The sequence below is a fragment of the Ornithorhynchus anatinus genome, chromosome X2, assembly GCF_004115215.2.
Source record: "Ornithorhynchus anatinus isolate Pmale09 chromosome X2, mOrnAna1.pri.v4, whole genome shotgun sequence".
In the NCBI taxonomy this organism is placed as follows: Eukaryota; Metazoa; Chordata; class Mammalia; order Monotremata; family Ornithorhynchidae; genus Ornithorhynchus; species Ornithorhynchus anatinus.
In genome coordinates this window covers 13,812,019-13,829,451 of record NC_041750.1, presented here as the reverse complement: position 1 = coordinate 13,829,451, position 17,433 = coordinate 13,812,019, and the positions used below count along the sequence as shown (strand labels likewise).

General features: G+C 46.4%; 1 non-coding gene across 1 annotated transcript; it reads right to left on the bottom strand.

Moving 5' to 3' along the window:
- Positions 1-11,215: 11,215 nt before the first annotated feature.
- LOC114807529 lies at positions 11,216-11,353 on the bottom strand. Its single transcript, XR_003755589.1, has one exon. It is a non-coding gene; the product is annotated as a small nucleolar RNA SNORA7 (small nucleolar RNA).
- Positions 11,354-17,433: the final 6,080 nt, after the last annotated feature.

The window sequence follows — 17,433 nt, the reverse complement described above, 5'->3', positions numbered from 1 at the left end:
GTATTTTTAAGCACTTACTATGTGCCAAGCACTCTCCTAAGTGCTGGGGTGGATACAAGCCATTCAGGTTGGTCACAGTCCCCATCCCACATGGGGCTCACAGTCTCAATCCCCATTTTACAGATGAGGTAGCTGAGGCACAGAGAAGTGAAGTGACTTTCCAAAGGTCACAGAGACGACAAGTGGCAGAGTCAGGATTAGAACCCATGATCTTCCGACTCCCAGGCTTGTGCTCTATCCACTGTGCCTTCCTGCTTTCCGTGACTGAACAATGAGCTCTGTAAACAGGACTTACTTGACAGCAGGGTATTCATTTCATTTCAAAGGAGATATTTGAGGACAGTCTTTCTTAAAAGAATGCCCCACGTGGGACAACCTGATTACCCTGTATCTTCCCCAGTGCTTAGAACAGTGCTTGGCACATAGTAAGCACTTAACAAGTACCATCATCATCATTATTATTATTATTATTAAAACCTACAGCTCTCTGGGGGTCTGCTAGCGGGAGGCACTGCCCATTTACCAGCTACTGATTCAGACTGACGCAACCTACAGCCTCAAATTAGTTGTTGTTTCATGATTTCTTATGTCACTACATACCTCTTCCAGATTCCAAAAACACTTTAAAAGCAAAATGAGAGAACAAGCCACCCTAAAAAGAAGAAAGTTGCCTTGTCATTTGTCTTTTTGCAGAAGTTACCCTCCAAAAAGCCAGAGACCATATTACTCAGTGGCGTTATCCTTGTCTAAAAGAGTTTTGATTTGGTCCTAAAGATTTTGACTGATTTGATAATTCTACTCACAGCCCTATGCCCAATAATAATGCGAAAAATCTAGCTGGACTACATTTTCATGCTGCTGGGCAGTGGGAAATGGGGAGGCTGAGCATGGCCGTCTCCTCTGGCCAGAACGCTGCCAAAAAGAAGTTGACAGCTGTATTTATTGTTCAGATCTTGGACAGGAGCTAATTACATGGGATGAAAATTTCACACCCACAGGGGAAAACTGGATTTGTTCAAACAAAGACTGGGAATGTGTAAATTAATATATGAAAACACTTTGGGTCCTTCCCTTGTGGAGACAGCTTGTCTTTGAGCAATTATTGCAGTGTGTGCTGGGTAAGTTGATGCCACTTGAAACAAAGGAGTTTCTTATATGGGTGACCTTAATTGCTGAACAGAAATAACTCCCATACAGAAATGCACTAGAGTTGAAGGTTTTCTGCAGCCAGTGAAAACAAAATCTTGCCGAGCAGAAATGACTGCAGTTTCTAAGTATCCCATGCTTTTTGGTATGAAAATCAGGGGATGGAAAGATTTTGCTCTGAAGCTTGGCTTCAGATATTATGTGTGTGTGTGTTTGTATTATAATTTAATGAGGTTTTATAGTTTTTCTTTTTTCCTCCCTCCTGTTCCTGCTTACTGAACACTACTCCTGAAGGGTGGCAAATTCTTATTTCAGTAGTTTTGATGGACTATTATTATGTTTTCAAACATAGTAACTAGCTCAGAGCCCAAGAATGATCTGAAGAGAGAGGGTGATATAAAAAGGGTCAAAACTGCTACTCTAGATATATTCTATCCAGGGTGTTTCATGGTAACCAGAACTGAGAATGAGAAAATATAGTTTATGAATCAATTGGATCCGGGCCAACTGAGAGCAGAATCGGCCCCAGTATCTACTGATCCTTTTCTATCAACACCAGTCATCTCCATCTCCCTCCTCTCCTCCTTATCTATTTAATCTTTCTTTCCAGCGATGGCGTTTGTATCGGCAATGACGGATGAGCCTCAGGCCTGAGGCATAAGGCCCAAGAGCCTGCCTGCCCTGAGGATTTGATCAGAGTGCTAGTGGCTGACTCAGGACCTTTTGGACTCACATTCTCACCAGCCATGTTCTGAGTGTCAAGGGACACAGAGTGTGTATGAACACAAAGGAGGGAAGAAGTGCAGCATATAATAATAATAATAATAGTATTTGTTAAGCACTTAACCATGTGCCAGGCACTGTACTAAGCAGTGTGGAAGAGATAAGATAGTCGGGTTGGGCACAGTTTCTGTCCCACATAGGGCTCACAGCCTTAATCCCCATTTTACAGATGAGGTAACTGAGGCACAGAGGTGTGAGATGATGTGCCCAAGGTCACACAGCAGATAAGTGGTGGAGCTGGAGTTAGAACCCAGGTCATAATAATAATGTTGGTATTTGTTAAGCGCTTACTATGTGCAGAGCACTGTTCTAAGCGCTGGGGTAAACACAGGGGAATCAGGTTGTCCCACGTGGGGCTCACAGTCTTCATCCCCATTTTACAGATGAGGGAACTGAGGCACAGAGAAGTTAAGTGACTTGCCCACAGTCACACAGCCGACAAGTGGCAGAGCTGGGATTCGAACTCATGAGCCCTGACTCCAAAGTCCATGCTCTTTCCACTGCGCCACGCTGCTTCTCTAGGGAGCAGTCCAGGGAGTTAAGTCCTTCTGACTCCCAGGTGTGTGCTACATCCACTAGGCCACACAGTTCATTTCATGTTCAGGACCCATTTATGGCTAAAGTGATCACAGCCCAGCAGGTAGCTGCTGCAGTCCTTGCTGTCCATGTTGGCCCACCATTTTTCAGGATTTTTGTTGGGCCTGTACAGTTCAAGGAAAGCCCTAAGTGGTTCTACAGTCAGAACCCTCCACTACTGATGGCAGAGCCCCAGCAGCCAGAAGTGGGCCAAGAATCCACATCTCCTGCTGCCCAGAACAGTTCTCTTTCCACTGGGCCAATGGCAGGTCTATTCCCCAAAGTACAGCCTGGTAAAAGCAGGCCCTCTGCCAAGCTGGCTGCCGTTTCCCTTCCTCCTGAGATCTGAGTGTCCCAAAGGCAGTCTTGGTCCTGAATAATAACAAGAGTGTAATAGAATATGGGGGGAGGGGGAAGTGGAGAGAGAATTGGAGGGGGGGGGCAGGCAAAATAGGAGGCAGAGGTGGACAAAGGGGAAGGCCAAGGGAAAGACCAAGGGGAAAGAGAAGGCAAGAGGGGATCAGATGCCCAAAGTCCAAAACCTAGGAGGAAACAGTCAAGGGAAGTGATGTGGCCAGTGGAAAAAGCACAGGCCTGGGAGTCAGAGGACCTGGGTCCTAATCCTAGCTCTTCCACGTGTCTGTTGTGTGGGCTTGGTCAAGTCACTTTACTTCTTTGTGCCTCAGTTACTTCATCTGGAAAATGGAGATTAAGACTGTGAGCCCCATGTGGGACAAGAATTGTGTCCAATCTGGTTAGCTTGTACCTACTCCAGGGCTTAGTACAGTGCTTGGCACATAGTAAGTGTTTAACAAATACCACTGGAAAAAAAAAGTGAGAAGAGGGGAAGAAGTCTGCTTTATTTTTTCCATAAACGATCATTTTCCTATTTTTCCTTATCTCAAGACTGGTTCTGCAGCTAAGCAGTAACTTGAGAGTGCTTTCTCTTCTGTATTTAAGGGCCAGGTTGGACTTCATTAATATCCCTGTTTCTGCTTTTGCTATGGGAATGCAAATGCCAGTGGGATAAGAGTGATACCTAGGTGAACCACCCCTACTGAAGCCAAACAGAAGAAGGGAGTGGAGGCTGACTTGCTCTGTTGATCTGACCCAACCCTCAGATGCTGAGAACTCAGATTTCCAGGATCCCCTGCAAAGATGGACTCCAGCTTCAAGGACAATAAAGGGGCAATTTATTCAATTATTCCAGATGAATAAACCACTGGCCTATGACATGGTTAATTTGCTTCTGTTCTGTTGGCCAGAAGTGATTCCCTTTCGAAAAGGACAGAAATTTCTATCAGTTCAAGACTGGTATACGTCACTGAGACTTCAAGCAAATCTCCCTGGCTTCCTTGGGAAGCGTATGCATGAATAGCAGATGTAGATTCGCACCTGTGACAGATAAGCAAACTCAGAGAAGCAGAGAGGTTGAAATGACCTGGCCATTGGAGCTGACTTTGTAGACCCCAAGAAAATAAAGACATGAAATGATCATTGGAAACATTCAAAACCACTGAAATTAGCACATAACTGCTTCTGACAAAGCCAACAGGAAAGCTTTGCATATTCACAAAAGTGCAGGGGGTGGAAAGGAAGCAGAATAGGTTCAATTGGAGGCACAAAAAAAAATCTACTTACTCTGCCATGAGGATCTGCTATATAGAGCCAGGAGTAATGCAGGTGATTTGCAAGTGATGTGAACCCAAATGCTGCAGCCTCAGAAGGCATGAGTACTACAGAATGATTAATTTTTCCACTCCTAAACAAGTTTCTTCCTGCACCTGCAAAGAGAATTTCATGGATTTTCATATTGCTTTTCACTGTTATCATAATTCCAAGCACTTAGTACAGTGCTCTGCACATAGTAAGCGCTCAATAAATACTATTGAATGAATGAATAATAGAAGTCAAAACGAAAAATAACCTCCAAACCTTGACTTCGACTCTACTTTTAGGTCAAAGGCACTGGGATGAGAGGCAAAGATTCTGTCTGAAGCCAATGGAAGAAAATCACATACAACCAGCTCTCCACTGTCCATGTGGAGCAGGAATGGTATATTTAAGTGAATTCCAAAGCTAATTACAAAAATCTCAGTTCAGAAAATCGTTTAAACCTTTCTGACAAAACATTTTACCAAATAGCAAAATGAACTGGTTTCAGTCTCCCCTTTTGTTCCCACTCCCTGTTCTCTGGCTGAGGATTAGTGATAGGACCCAAAAGAATGTGTTCAGGGACAGAAGAAACTGCAAAAGGCCTGAATAATCCACAGATTGGTTAATCAGCACTGCCAATTTGTGGTTCACACAGATTTGACAATACATGGCAGAGGTCCTGGAGCCCAGGTTAATGCAATATTTAGAAGGCATAATACAAACTAAATAGGAGCCATCTCATGGCCTAGGACAAATAATGATGTACTCATAGTGAGTAGGCAAAATGGGCTTATTCATACTACCACTTGCCTACTTTCCAAGGAGAGGTTGAGCTTGTTAGGGAGAAGCACGGGGGAGAAAAACACTTTTGCAGAGGTTTTTTTTTTCCATATTTATTTTGCAGGCCTGGCTTTTGGTATGTTGTGAAAAACAACCTTTGACAAATTACTCCTCGCTTGGAAAGTCTATTTCTATTTGTTTCATTTCCAGCTTTGCTGACGTGTGTTTGCGTGTATGTGTATGAGAAGAAAGTGAAACCCACTTAAAATTAAAATGAACAGAGCAAGGCAAGGCCAAAAGACCAAAATGGCAGTGGTACAGATGACAGAGAGGTAAAGACTATATCAAACTTTTTTCAAAAGACCAATACACAGGAAAAGACGCTAACTTCATAAAAAATACTTTGTCTATACATTCAAACGTAAATTTTTTCAGGTTTAAAAAGACAGCGCTGATGGTGAAATTCAGCTCCGACTACATACATGGCCTCAATTGGCGAATACAAAACTTATGCAATTATATTTCCCAGTATATGCAAGGAGTAGATGGTGGTAAATGTGCACTATAGAATTATCTACTAGATATGTATGGGAATCAAAGAGGTCCATGAGTGAAGAGGAGGGCCAGACAGATACGCTCTGATACGCTCCAACCTCACACTGCTACAACCTTTGCATCGAAAAGCGGCCTCCTAGCAGCCAACACAGCCAAAAGTTAGACTCATGAAGAACCAAGACAACCTGCAAAGAAGCCGGAACAGGAGATTCCAACCGCAATCTCCAATGCAAGTAGCAAAAGGGCATTGAAGGTGGGGAGACACTGTCTACCAGGCAGCCGCCAAGAAACTGCACAGCCAAGTGATGTCACCAAGATTGGGTTGATGTGAATGATTCAAGAGATTAAAAGTCTACCGGCGGCTAAACAATTACTGCACCAACACATCTTGTCAAACCTCATGACTCAGACAAATGTGAGGCTTCCAGGGACCAGAATTGTGACATGCAGATCAGGACCAGGAACTAGCAGGGGATGCCAAAGCAAGAACGAGCCCAGGCTATGCAGGCCACCATGCAATGAACTACTTCTGGCCATCACTGATGGCCCTTACCATGCTGTCACACAACCTCTGAAGGATGAGAATGGCTCCAGCCAAGCTCACCTCGATGGTTTGCAGCCACAGCCAAGGTTCTGCAAAACCTCAGAGCATGGGGGTCTTTGGAGGAGAATGTAGCTTTGGCTGGTGAGTCCTTACTTATTGGCTGTGCTCAATAGCCAGTGTGAAGATTCAGATCTTAGCTCATTGAAACGAAGGATTGGGACCAAAATATAGAACTGATTACCAAAAGCAATACCTTTATTTCTTTGAATAGGGTTTTCACTCAAAGATCCCACAGTGTGCTGACAGTCTAGAGATGGAGACAGACATTAATATAAATAAATTACAGATATGTACCTAAGTGCCATGGGGCTAGGAGGGGGAATGAATAAAGGGAATAAGCCAGGGTGATGTAGAAAGGAGCGGAAAAAAAGGAAAAGAGGGCTTAGTCGGGAAAGTGCTCTTGGAGAAAATGAGCCTTCAATAAGGCTCTGAAGCGGGGAAAGTAATTGTCTGTTGGATATGAAGAGGGAGGGCGTTCCGGGCCAGAGGCAGGACATGGATGAGAGGTCGGCAGCGAGGTAGACAAGATTGACAGGGAGATCAACTAGGAGGCTGATACAGTAGTTAAGGTGGGATAGGATAAGTGCTTCGATTAACATGGTAGTAGTTTGGATGGAGAGGAAAGGGCTGATATTAGTGAGGCTGTGGAGTTGAACTGATGGGATTTAGTGATAGATTGAGTACATGGGTTGAATGAGAGAGAGGGGTTAAGGGCAATGCCAAGGTTACAGGCTTGTGAGACAGGAAGGATGGTGGTGCTGTCTACAGTGATGGGAAAATCAGGGAAAGGACAGGGTTTGAATGGGAAGTTATAGAGTTCTGTTTTTGATACGTTAAGCATGAGGTGATGTCAGGACCTCCAATTAGAGATGTCTTGAAAGCAGTAGGAAATGCGAGACTGCAGAGAGGGAGAGAGATCAGGGCTGCAGAGCTAAGTTGGGGAATCATCCGCAAAAAGGTGGTAGTTGAAGCCATGTAAGTGAATGAGTTCTCCAAGGGAGTGGGTGTAGATGGAGAATAGAATAGGACCAGGAACTGAGCCTTGGGGGACTCATACAGGTAAGGATTGGGAAGCAGAGGTGGAGTCTGCAAAAGAGAACCAGCAGAAGACAGTGTCAGCGAAGCCGGGGTTGGATGAGGATTCCAGGAGAAGGGGGTGGTCTACAGTATCGAAGGCAACTGAGGTCGAGGAGGATTAGGATGGAGTAGAGGCCATTTGATTTGGCATGAAGGAGATCACTGGTGGCCTTTGAGAGGGTACTTTCTATGGAGTGAAGGAGACAAAAGTCAGATTGGAGGGAATCAAGGAGAGAATTAGTGGAGAGGAACTTGAGACAGCGGTGTAGACAGTTTGCTCAAGGAGTTTGCAGAGGAATGGTAGGAGATGGGGTCATAACTGGAAGGAATCAAAGGGTCAAGGGAGGGTTGTTTTTTTTTAGGATAGGGAATACATGGACAAGTATGAAAGTAGTGGGGAAGAAGCTGTTGGAGAGCAAACAGTTGAAGATGGCAGTCAGGTAGGAAAGAAGGGAAGGGGAAAGTGTTTTGATAAGGTGAGAAAGGATGGGCTCAGATGCACAGGTAGCAGGGAGGATTTTGAGAGAAGGCAGGAGATCTCCTCTAGATACTACTGGGAAAGATGGGAGGGCTGAAGGACAAAGAGCCTGGTGTGGCAGGGGAGATTTTAGGGAGATCATGCCTGATAGTTTTGATTTTCTCACTACGTCATTAGGGGCAAGAGATGGGGAAGGCAGGGGGACAGGGGCCTTGAGGAGGGAGTTCAATGTCTGGAACAACTGGCAAGGACAATGAGTGTAGGTGTCAATCAGGATGGAAAAATAATTTTGCCGGGCAGAAGAGAGGGCAGAGTTAAAGCCCGTAAGGATAAACTTCAAGTGGACAAGATCAGTCGGATAACTAGATTTCCTCCAGCAGCACTCTGCAGCTCATGCACAAGAGTGAAGAAAGTGGACTGTGGAGGTGATCCAGGGCAGTGAGTTAGTGGTCTGAGATGGGTGAAGATCTCTCCCTCTAGGCTGTAAGCTTGTTGAGGGCAGGGAATACATCTGTTATATTGTTATATTGTACTCTCCCAAGCCTAGTACGGTGTTCTGTCCACAGTATGTGCTCAATAAATATGATTGACTGACTGACTTACTGATGAAGGGATAGGGGAGCCAGTGAGTTGACTTCAGTAGAGAGGGTGGTGTTGAGAACATTAATTTTATCATCAGGGGAAGCTTGTTTGGGTATAGAGGCTAAATGGGACATGAGGAGTTGAGAAAATTGGATGGAGTCAAAAGATTGGAGGTCTCTGTGAGGGAACACCCCAGATTTGTGGGGTGGAGGTGTGTGGGAGAGAAAGGAGGTGAGGTTGTGGTCAAAAAGAGGGATTTTAGAGTTGGTGAGGGTAGAGATTGTGCAGTGGCTAGAGATGATGAGATCAAATGTGTGTCCAAGTTGGTGAGTGGGTGAGCTGGGACAGAGCAGTAGGTCCGTGGAGTTGAGGAGTGATAGAAAGAGGTCAGTGGATGGGTTATCAGGAACATCTATGTGGATATTAAGGTCCCCAAGGATCAAAGTAGGGATGGAGAAGGAATGTGACAAAGAGATCAAAATTTTTCAAAAAGTTGGAGTTGGGGTTTAGGGGGCTGTAAACGGCTCTTCCACAGACACCCTGGTCTGTTTACCTGGAGGATAACAGCCCTTCTCAGGGAACTACAGCTTCTCAAATCTGTTCCCTCTGCATCCTGAATCTTGCTCTCAAATCCTTTATGATGGCCGAGGGCTTCTTCCCCAGCTAGCTGTGTGCCAGGGGGCGTCATTAGGTAACTGATGGACACCCTGTGTAAATGAGCTTTCCCTGCAGGGGAGTTGCTGGGGGGAAGTTGGGAAGGTACTCGGGAGAGAGTAAATTTCCTCTTCTGGAAACTCCTGGGTTTCTCTCCTCACGTCCAGATGCAGGCTTGTCTAGCTTTACCGTCAGTCCCTGACACCCCTTCCCCAACAGCTCAGTTTCATTTATGTGTCCCTCCCAGGTCCCTAAGAGTAAGACCACTGCAGTAAGCCTGCTGCCACCGCTTCCGAGCAGGAGAACCTTTCCCCGTCTAGACTGTAAGCTCACTGGGGCCGGGAATGTGTCTGCCCACTCTGCAGCACTGTACTCACCCAAGCATTTAGGACGGCACTCTGCACACGGTAAGCGCTCAGTAAATACCACTCATGATGATTATGATGATGATGCATTTTAAAACAGAAAATACCCCAGCAAGGAGGGCCTGTGTTAAGAACTACAATCAACACTCTCTAGAGAAAGAGAGAGGGAAACCAAGGCACAAGGAGGAAAGCAGGACATGGCTCTGGGTTGCCAAGGGAAATCAATCAATCAACCGTATTTATTGAGTGCTTACTATGTTCTGAGCACTGTACTAAGCTCTTGGGAAAGTACAGTGTGACAGAATCAGCAGATCCATTCCCTGCCCATAACGAATTTACAGTCTAGACACACAAGTCCTTTAGCATCTCAGTGGATTTAAAACACTGGGGGGGAAAAATGGAAAATGGGTATGCTCGGTGCAGGCAGTTTGTCCTAAAAAGATTGAACTGCTTTGACTTGTTCTGTCTGTGTTAAGCAAAAACTCCTTACCCTTTGCTTCCCAGATCTTCTCCAGTTCTCTCTCTCCATATCAACTCTCTTCACACTACTTCCTGTCTCGCACTCTTTGTTCCTGCCAAGCTCCCATCTAACTGCAACTCATCCTTGATTCTCCCATCTCTGATTCCTAGCTCATACTGTTCCCCCATCCTGGAATCCTCCCCACCCCCCACCGCTCCCAGCCCCACCTGGAAAAATTTGAAGCCACAGCTTTCCCCATCTCTAAAGTATTCCTAAAAGTCCCGCCTACTCCAAGCCTTCCTTGAATAGTGCACAGCACCTCGGTGGCAACAGACCAACGGCCACCCGTAGCACTCGAGTACTTGGGTCCTACCCTCAGCGCTTGTGTCCCTCTTCACCTTTCCACTTACATTTAGATTTATCTGGACATCAAATTATTTTTCAACTAGCTTGCAAGCTTGATGGCAAAGAACATGCATAATGTGCTTGTCCAAGTGTCGAGAACTTCGCGGGCAAGGAATCAATGCTACTGCTTGATTGAACGATGGTCACCCTTGCGGCCACCCTTCTCCTTGACATCGGGACCCAACCTGATCTCTCCACCCAGTAGGGGGAGGACAAAGTGACAGCCTGGGGCCTTCCTGTTCCTCCGAGACCAGAGTGCCAGCCCCACCTCTCCATCCACACCCTACAGCCCCCATTCCCTTGGCCAACAGGCCCCATCCTGTTCTCTCCACCCAGCAGGGCGAAGACAAAACATCAGTGTGTCTTTCCAATGTTTTAGAACATTGTGATTGAGTTGGCCGTGGCTGTTACGACCTTGGACTCTGAACCCTGACTGGATGGCAAGGAACATGAAACCACCTCTCCTCTGGTATTTAGTCCTGGCTGCGTCTTTTTATGTCGTTTCCTGTTTCATGTCCGGCCTTCCCAAGTCCCTCCCACGCCACACTTAGTCTTAGATTGTGAGCCTCTAGAGGGCCAGGAACCTCATGTACTTTTTCTCTATGTTTAGTGCAGTCCTTCGCCTAGAGTCAACACTATTATCATTACTTTTGAGCAGTGAACTTTCTCTAGTGTGGGTCTCCCCACCATTTTATTTTCTGAGCTTCCTAAGGATGGTGACTGTGTCTGCTCATTTTTACTGTATTCTCCCCCAGATGCTGTGAAGGAATCCCAACCAGCTGTGATCCCGGACACTCAAGTTGAATAGAGTACTATCCCAGGTGGGTTTTGGCTAGCTCGTCTGCCAACAGGTGAGCCTCATGGTTAGAAAAGTGCAGGGTTTTCTGCACGTAGTCTTGTCTTATGCGGTCGAGTCATCTCCGACCCATAGCTCCTCCAAGGACGCATCTGCCCCAGAATGCCCCACCTCCGCCTGCAATTGTTCTGGTAGTGTAACCATAGAGTTTTCTTGGTAAAAATACGGAAGTGGTTTACCATTGGCTTCTTCCGCACAGTAAACTTGAGTCTCCTGTGCCCAGCACAGGAGAGTTTTGACTTGTAGCAGATTGCCTTCCATTCACTAGCCAGTGCCCATGCTCGGAATGGAATGGGTATGCTTCTGCTTGACTCTCCCTCCTATAACCGAGACTGGTAGAGTACTGGAAACTCTCCAGGTACAGTCCTGAGAGAGGCTGCATGTAGTAAGTGCTCAATAAAGATGATTGATTGATGGATGGAATCTGGAGCGTCTCCTTTCACAAGCATCCCTAAGCTCCCAAGCAGCAGCCAGTGCTCCAAAGGTAAAAAAAAGTCACCTTTGAGTACGCATGTGACCAAAAAGCCTAATGCAGTTCTGGTTGCATTGTGCACACAAAAAATGTGTCCCCTGTTGTGTTGTAAGATTGACATTCGCAGTGCCTGGCAATGTTTGCACTTTACCTGCAACGCAGCAGTGCTGGAAACTTTGTTCTACCATATCTTCAAAAGGTTTCCTCTGACTTCCTTGCTCTGGGTATCCCAATTTCAGCTCACCACGCAGAGGTTGTTGGGAATTCTACCGACATTCATTCACCACATGCATCCCACCCAACGTGGCTGTGTCAAGTATTGTGCACATACAGCTTCAATGCTAGGAGACTGACTTTATTCCAGAACTCTACTGTTGGTGATCTTGTATCATCATTTGCTATGGGGCATGGCCCATAAATGATGCTGGTGGAACTGCCCAATGAGTTAAGTGTGTTGTCTGAGTGAAATTCAGGTCTCACAGCAATAATAGTAATAACAGCAATAGCGAGGAGCAGTGTAATAGAGTGGAAAGATCACAGGCCTGGGAGTCAGCAGACCTGGGTTCTAATCCCAGCCCTGCCAGTTGCCTGGGGTGTGACCTCAGGCAAGTTGCTTCACTTCTCTGTGTCTCAGTTTACTCATCTCTAAAAATGGGGCTCAAAGTCTGTTCTCTCTCCCATTTAGACCGTGAACTCCATGTTGGACAGGGTCTTAGTCTGACCTGATTAACTTGCATCCACCCTAGGGCTTAGAAGAGCACTGACAAATAATCAGGGCTTAAATATAATAATAATAATAATCCATTCATGTATTTATTTGTTTAAATGGACAGCACTACATCTCTGTAGATTTTAGGTTTGGCCTGGAGCCTACTTAAATACCAAGCTGCTGCCATACTGTTTGAGCATCTCCCATAGGATCTGCTGACTTTCTTTATTTGGTTATATATTTCTCTGTTTATCACAGGGCCATTCGTGAGTGTGCTGCCAGGTGACAGAATCCTATGACAGTGTTTAACTCTGGGTTGCCGATATGAATTTTTAGTGGTGAGTATGGCTTTCCTGGTGTAGGTGTAGTCACCTCAGCCAGCCCAGAGTGGATTTGGTGAAGTAAATTACAATCATTTGCATGTCTACTGAGGTGAATGATACATAGGGGGCAGTCACTTACGGACAGCAATTGTTGTCTTTCTGAATATGAATGATGCTCAAAGCCAGTTGAGTTGTAAGCATATCCCTTTGGTGTAGAAGTCTAGTCTAACTCCTGCATCCAGGTCTCATGGTGCATCCTCCAGCACGGCTGCCTAGAATAAACTGAACAGGACCGGGTTCCCTTCATACCCTGTTTAACTCCATCGGTGATGGGGTATGGCTCAGACACAGCACCCCGAGATCTGATCTGGTCAGCCCTGCTGTCGTGAAGTTGTCTTAGCATTTTGATGAACTTTTCAGGACAGCCAAATTGTGGAAGTTTTGTCCAGAGCCCAGATCTACTGACATTCTCAAACACTTACAAGGTTGATGAGGTCTCGGTGTCATTCCTTGTGCTTTTCCCAGGCCGAAAAAAGGTAGAGATCACGTCTACTGAGCAACGCTGTGATCGGAAGCCACAGTGTGGTTCCAGAAGCATTCAGTCATGAAATACCAACATTATTATTATATCCCTAAGATTTTGCTGGCAATGGAGACTAAAGAGATTCCTCGGTAAATTGCCGTTATCTGATCTTTCATCTTTCTTCTTGAAGATGGTGATGATGGTTGTGGGGGAGAAATCATTCAATCTTCCAAACTTATTTTACTGAAAGCCATCTTTCCATTCATGATGGGAAAATATGTGTTCACAGAGATTAAGTGCATTGCCAGGGGTCAAAGAAAGACTGGAGTCAGAAGCAACGTCTAAATCCCTGAACCCTATCCCCACCCCCACCAGTCATCTGCTCTCTTTGGTCATGAGCTGCTGCTGCTTCCACTTTCTGTAACTTTGAAATGAGGTGCTAGCATTGACAGGAAAATTAAACCCGCCACCTAGCTAGGTTTTACTCCTAGGTGGAAAGCTCCTTGCATTTTCCCCTAGACCATATTTTACAAAATAACAAGGAGGGTTTTCCTCTACATGATCTTCTAGGTAGTAGCAAGATGGGTCTACCGATGTGTAGGTAGGGCCTGTGTTTCTTATCAATCAACCAATGGCATTTATTGAGTGCTTCCTGTGGGCAGTAAACACTTGGGAGAATCAAGTACTGCAGAATTGGTAGACATGCTCCTTGCCCACAACGGGCTTATGGTCCTAGCTGAGCAAGTGGTGATTACGATCTCCAGTGTGGGCAAAGAGGGAAAGAAAATGGTGGTGGGAAGGAGTGAGACTGTCTTGTGAACGTGGGATGAATCAGCATTTTGAAAAGACACCCTTGTGGGGCACAAAACCGGCTTTCTTCCGACCCCTTCTTCCTTAAGCTCTTTGCTCTTTCCTTCTTTTCTGCCCACACCCTTTCAGAGCCTGCTTTCTGCAGAGTCAGCCTACAGGGCTGGGGCCCCTTATCTAAAATTAACCCGGAAAAGAGGTGGAAACATTTTGGGTACTGTTTGGGGCCACCTTATCTTAAAGCCTCCAGTGTTGCTCTGACAGCAGCCTCCCAGTTTTCAGGCCCAACTACAGGAAATGCCTATGGTGGGGCCTGGAAGAAGCCTGTGGACACTGGGGGAGCCTCTGATTACCAAGGAAATCTGCAACACAGGGAAATGCTGCCTCTCCAGCTCACACTGCCCTTTGAGTTGAATATCTTCCTTGTAATAATATTTGTGTTATTTATTTAGCAATATACTATGAAGTGGAGTAGATCCAAGATAATCAGGTCAAATACAGTCCCTGTCCCCTGTGGGCCTCACAGTCTAGGAAAGAGGGAAAACAGGTATTAAATCCCCTCTTTATGAATAAGGAAACTGAGGTACAGAGCAGTTAAAGTCCCACAGCAAGGAAATGGCAGAACTAAGGTTAGAACCCAGGTCCTCTGCCTTCCCAGGCCTGTGCTTTTCACAACTAGGTCACACTGTGAACATAGGTGCCAACCCCATAGGGGCAAGGAGACTCTTTGCCCCTAACGGCTTGGCATTTCAGGGACAAAGGCATTAACTTCACCCCCCAGCTTTGGGAGCTATATGAAGTTATCTCATTTTGCCCCTCTGAGCTGGAACAGGCCTAGAGGTAGAGCCAAGTTGTTGCGCTTGCTCTCTGCTGGTAGAGTGTGGGACCCAGCCTGGCTCCAACACTAGTGGGGTTCCTGTTATCCTCACCAGGCTGCAAGGCTAGACCAGGGGCTAATCTCACCCCAAAGCCCAGGAAGATAAACCAACTGGAGCCCCTGCAAAGGCTTTTCAAAACTCCACCCAGAAGAGCAAGTCTTCATATTCCTTCCCAGCCTGACACCATGCCGCCCACTCACCCGTGACCTCTGTCACCATTCGTCAAACCACGGCAGTGGCTCTGGAGCTCCCGAACGAATCAGCTGAATCAGAGCTCCTGCTTCCTGGCTGATGACAGTGGCAGCAGATGGCCAGGTGGTGGAAGAAATGGGCAGGGAAGGGGCACAGAGACTATTCTGCCTCAAGGTATTTAAATAGCTTCATTAGCCCTCACTGAAGCTCTGTCTGGCCCCACAACCTGGTGATGATGAAAGAAGCAGTGAGGGCAGCAGTGGAGGAGGAAGAAGAGGAGATGGTGGGTAAGTTCAAGTATTCGTATACTGTAAGTTCTGTGGGCAGGGAATGTATCTACCAATTCTGTTACACTGTACCCCCTCAAGTGCTTAATAAAGTGCTCTGCACAAAGCAAGCACTCAATAAATATAATTGATTGATTGACTGGTTGCCTTCATTGAGTACCTACTGTGTGCAGAGCACTGTGCTAGGCCCTTGGGAGAGTACAATAGATGTAAGGAACACCGTCTCTGCTTTCAAGTAGCTACTTAACTTCCTCTCCCTTGCCCACTCTTTTCGTTTCCTCTCCTTCCCTCAGCTCTCTTCCCTTTCCCAATCTGTCTTCTCTTTCTCCTCCACCTCTTCCTCTCCCTTTCTCTCCCCTTTTCCTCCTTCCTCCTCTTTTTCCCCCTCTTCCTCTATTTCCCTCCCTCACCCCCTCAAAGTCCCCCCCTTCCAGCACCCCACCCCTTCAGTACTCCAAACCCACTCTCAAAATGACAAGTCGACACCCCTGGTTATGAATAGTTCATATGTGGAGCATCCTACTCAGACATTCTTTCATTCACCCTCACAATAGCCTCCTCCTCTAGGGCAGAGTAGATGGCAGATTTTACAGATGGGAAGGCTGAAACAAAGTGAGTCAGTTGTGAAACCAGAAACAGAGCCCAGGGCCGCCTTTACCCCTCCCTATCCAATGGGGCTGAGCAACACCCTCACTACACTATCGGAGCTCAGAGCCCACCTTCCCAGCGGCCCTTCTGAATGTCATCTCCCGTTCCTGAAACCACCTGTGCTGATTCTCCTGCTCTTACCAGACACCTACCTGAAGGCCCGGGTCTCCCTGCTGCAGGAAAGCCTTAGTGGTAGTGGAAGGGAGGGGGCATCAGGTCCCTTGGGGTAAGGGAAGTTTCTGGGCTTGATTGGGCTGTGTGGAGGAAGCTCTGCTGCTGGAGGATTTTTGACAAACTGGGGAAAGAGGTGTGTAGGGTGGGAAAGGCATCATGGAGAAAGAGTCACAACTCCAAATTGGTAGCTTCTGGGCCTTAAGCTTAGCTAAGCAGACCTGGGCTCAGTCAATATTTAAGGAAACCTCTAAGGAAGAGTCAGGGCAGTGTAGGAAGTGGTGGGGTGACTGGCAGGATGGCTTGCTTCCCTCGGAATCCTCTGATCTCTTCACACAAAGCTGACTGGTTCCTGAGCAAGTTGTCTACACCCATTGTCTCCACTTCCTCCCCTCCAATTCTCTCCTTAACCCCCTCCAATCTGGCTTCTGTCCCCGTAACTCCACTGAAACTGCCCTCTCAAAGATCTCCTGTGATCTCCTTCTTGCCAAATCCAATGGCCCCTACTCCATCCTAATCCTCCTCAACCTCTCAGCTGCCTTTGATACCGTGGACCAGCCCCTTCTCCTGGAAACATTATCCAACCTTGGCTTCACTGCCACTCTCCTCTCCTGGCTTTCCATCTATCTGCCTTGCCGCTCCTTCTTAGCATCCTTCCCAGGATCCTTCTCTGCCTCTCACCCCCTAATTGTGGGAGTCCTTTAAGACTCAGTTTTGGGTCCCCTTCTATTCTTCATATACACCCACTCCCTTGAAGAACTCATTCGCTCCCGTGACTTCAACTACCATCTCTATGTGGATGATTCCCAAATCTACATCTCCAGCCCTGATCTCTCTCTCTTCTCTCCTTCTCCTTCTCCAAGCTGGGGAGCAGCGTGGCTTAGTGGAAAGAGCACGGGCTTGGGAATCAGAGGTCGTGGGTTCTAATTCCGCTCCACCACTTGCCAGCTGTGTGACTTTGGGCAAGTCGCTCAACTTCTCTGTGCCTCAGTTACCTTATCCGTAAAATGGGAATTAAGACTGTGAGCCTCACGTGGGACAGCCTGATGACCTTGTATCTACCCCAGCGCTTAGAACAGTGCTTGGCACATAGAAAGCACTTAATAAATACCATCATCATTATTATTATTATTGTGCTTGGCACATAGAAAGCACTTAACAAATACCATCATCATTATTATTATTATTCTCTGCAGTCTCATATTTCCTCCTGCCTTCAGGATGTCTCTACCTAAATGTTCCATTGAGACCTTAAATTTAACATGTTCAAACATAACTCCTCATCTTCCTATCCAAACCCTTTCCTCTCCTTGACTTTCCCATCACTGTAGACAGCACCACCATCCTTCCTGTCTCACAGGCTTGTGGCCTTGGTGTTATCCTTGTCTCATCTCTCTCATTCAAAGCACATATTCAATTTGTTACTATTATTATTATTATTATGGT